This window comes from Nematolebias whitei, chromosome 15 (genome assembly GCF_014905685.2).
Source record: "Nematolebias whitei isolate Nwh7 chromosome 15, NemWhi1, whole genome shotgun sequence".
NCBI classification, from domain to species: domain Eukaryota; kingdom Metazoa; phylum Chordata; class Actinopteri; order Cyprinodontiformes; family Rivulidae; genus Nematolebias; species Nematolebias whitei.
The window spans coordinates 13854397-13857913 of NC_056512.1; the positions used below are offsets into that span (position 1 = coordinate 13854397).

The 3517-nt window shown below is 41.9% G+C and overlaps 1 non-coding gene across 1 annotated transcript; it reads left to right on the forward strand.

Moving 5' to 3' along the window:
• The first annotated feature begins 3212 nt into the window (after nucleotides 1–3212).
• Nucleotides 3213–3286, forward strand: trnat-cgu. Its single transcript has one exon. It is a non-coding gene; the product is annotated as a tRNA-Thr (tRNA).
• Nucleotides 3287–3517: the final 231 nt, after the last annotated feature.

Here is a 3517-nt window from a genome sequence, read left to right on the forward strand (position 1 = left end):
GTGATTGTGTCTGTGTATGAATGGGTATTTGTTAGGCCGTGACTCGGACTGCCCCCTCTTTGATACAACTGGGGGTGCTTGGCATCGCGCCCCTATTGCGCGGCCCCCTGGTTGGGTGTGCCCTTGCCTGCCGGCACGCTTGGGGCCCTTGGTGTCGGGGGCTGGACGCCTGGGCGTGTGTCCGCTCGGCCTGGTGTCTGCCTGGTGGAGCTCGGGTCCTCTGGCCCTGTCAGGCCTTGGCCTGGGTGGTGTGAGTCCTCGATGCCCGGGCCTCGGTGCCCGGGCCTGGAACTGCATCGGTGCGGCGGGTTCCGGCGGGGGCCTATGAGTTTGTCGCTGTTGGTCCCGGGGGGTCACTGCATGTGGTCGCTGGTGGGGATCTTCCGGTTCTACCCTGTGGTCCGATCTGGGAGGTGGGTGAGTGGTTCGTCCTGTGTGGGTGGCCCTGGGGGCTCTGCGGTCGGGGTCCCTCCTGGGGTCTTGGGCTCTGGTCCCCCCTTTTTCGTCTGCCTCTGGTCTTTGGGGTCGGGTCTCTGCTGCTTCACGGTTACTATTAAATGTTCTATTAGAAAAGCCTTATACACTTATGCATGCTCACAACCACATACAAATAGATGCAGGGATGCTTATGTAGGCTTTATATGTAGATATATAGATATGTATGTGAATGTCTATTCATGTGTATGTATGTATGTATATAGGCATAGGTATGGGTATATATATTTATGGAAACTTACTGCAAAGCCATGAATATTTTAAGTTCTTTATACATATGTATTTTGTTGCTGTGTTTTGTCATGTTCTTTGCAGATGAACAGACAGTGGCCGGGTGTTTTGCCGTGTGCTCTCTTTGTGTATATTTCCTATATATTGGAGTCTTACTTTGTCTTTTCTTTCTTTCTATCCTATTAAAAAAAAACCTACACTAGATAATCACTAGAACAAATAAAATATTTCATAATAATAGTGTGGAGAGGATGGCTGTAAGGGGAGAAGGGAGGCCATCTAGAAAAAAAAAAGATAAAAAAAAGAAGAGAACTTGGTTTTCTAGAGAGAAAGGAATACACAGTGTGCACTTTAATGTCTACCTGTGTCTTAATTCTTACAAGTATGCTTATCTTGAGAAAACACAGATAGATTTGTAGTGATGTAGCTGTTAGCTTCACTACTAATTAATTATTCTTAAAGCTAGTTCAAGCACAAAGAATATTAATTGTTCAATTACAACAGATTCTTTTCTTTTTCGAGTTAAATTTCTGTTATGTGACCAAGATAACTTGTGAGTGGAGTGTTTAATCAGTGACATGAGACGCCATTTTATCTGTGACCCATCAGAATAAATGCAGTCATTTATTTAACAGAATCAAAATTTAACATCAAAACATGTACACATTGATGTGCTGATCTGTTTCTGATTAATAAACTTGGCACGCTTTACTAAACAAGACAACAGAACATTACTGATTGAGACTGATTCATCTCTGAAGGTATCTAGCTTGATTTACTGGCGAATAGAGAAGTTTAAGAGAAGGAATATATTTAAGGAGGAAGTTTTAGATGGATGAAAGTTATGTGTTGAACCAGAACATGGCACCCTTCCTCTGACATCCTGCTCAGCCCTCCGGTACACTTCAGTGCGTCAACGGCTTGTTACCTGAGATGGTGGATACCTCCACTCCGGAACAGAAGTCCATTGGTACGCCGTCTTTTCAGCGTCTCCGGTTAGAGTAGCTGGGGGTCATCAGAAATCGTGACGAAGTACTCGGTTCAACCGAATAAGCTTCCTTAGAAGTTGAGCTTTTAATGCTCGGGTTGAGTCACAGCTGAGGCAGGCTGTGATTACGCTGGAATGGAGAGACCCTTGGCACATGGTCAAATCCATCCGCTACTTAGTTGAGTCTCATCTTCGACTGAAAGTTCCAGCAAGACTGCAAGACTAAGACTCGTGAAGACTAAAACTGAATAGTTCCAAGAAGTGTTGTCTTTTAAAGGGGTATCCACTTCCTGTTACGTGGTACTTCCTGATTGGTTGAAACAACCAGCAGGGGTGTAGTTCTAGTGATAGTAGCGGGTCACTAGAAGTCAGGAGACAGCAGGAATGTTTAAGAAAGGTTAGTACAGACCGAGAAATGTTTTTAAGAAATGAGAGGATGCAGGTGCCAGCAGTTCTTATTTACTGTCTGAGAGTTTTAAAAACAAGACACTTCGTCCTCATAACTTGTCTCTGACTTTCGAACGACATCCACTACTCCTCCTCATTCGGACAGAGGACTAAATGCACACTTACTTCGTAAATAGACATTTAACTGTATGATCAAAGTCTAATGAGGTTTAAAACTCATTAATACTGTTTCACAGTTGATTTAAATGAGTGGTTCACTTCAACATTTAGAAATGGTATGAACTAAACACACTTTTGATTATCAAGATATTGTAAAATAGTAATGATAATGTTAAAAGAAGAGTGTTCTTTCAATTGATTATTTCAGGATACAATTAAATAGCCTCTTGATGAGATAATTTGTATTTCTGATTTCAAATCAAAGAAATAACACTTCCTGTCCCCTGAAGGTCTTCAGACAGATTGATGTCGGAGGTCTAGTTCACTACAGATTACTCAATAACATCTGTTACAGGTGCTCAAGGTTAGATGGTCAAAACATCTGCCTTCTAAACAGGATATTCTAGGGTCAAATCTCAGCAGTGCCTTTCTTACTTCCAAGTAAACAATTTCAAATTTGCCCCTTTTTCAAAGTATCAAGGCTGAGTATTTGTATTGTTAAACGTTGTTATAGCTATGCATGACATTGTTCCCTTGAGAAAGAAAAATAAACAATCATGCCAGAGCTGAAGCTGATTAGTAGGTTGCTGATCAAAGTTCAGGTTTAACGTTCTAAACTGAGGCACTATAGCTTAGATGGCCAATTCCTCTGTCTCGTAAACTGGACATCCTGGGTTTGAATCCCAGCAGAATCTAGGTTAATTTAACTTCTATATTGAGAACGTCAAACTCGAGAAGTAGACCTATTAATACAATAATATAAATTACATATTAATTAAGAAGAGAACTTGGTTTTCTAGAAAGACAAGAAGAAAGAAAAATAAACAATGTTTGCCTTACTTTGTATATTCTCGGTCTTCTTTCTTAAAACAAAATAACAAGTATACTTATCTAATGAATGTCAGGATAGAATACCCAATAAAACTTGAGAGGTGCTGTGGCTTAGTTGGTCAAAGCGCCTGTCTCGTAAACAGGAGATCCTGGGTTCAACTCCCAGCAGTACCTGTCATCTTTTCTTAATGTCAACTGGAGAATGAGAAATTTAGGATGCATTCACACTAGCCCTGTTTAGTCCACTTTAATCGAACTCTAGCTCGCTTTCCTAGAAAGTCCGGCTCGTTTAGGGAGGTGTGAACACGCCATCGAACTCTGTCACGGAACAAAAAGGTGAACTCTGGCCCGTGCTAAAACCTAGGTCTCGGTCCGGTAGAAGCGAACTCCATGTATGGGGTGCTC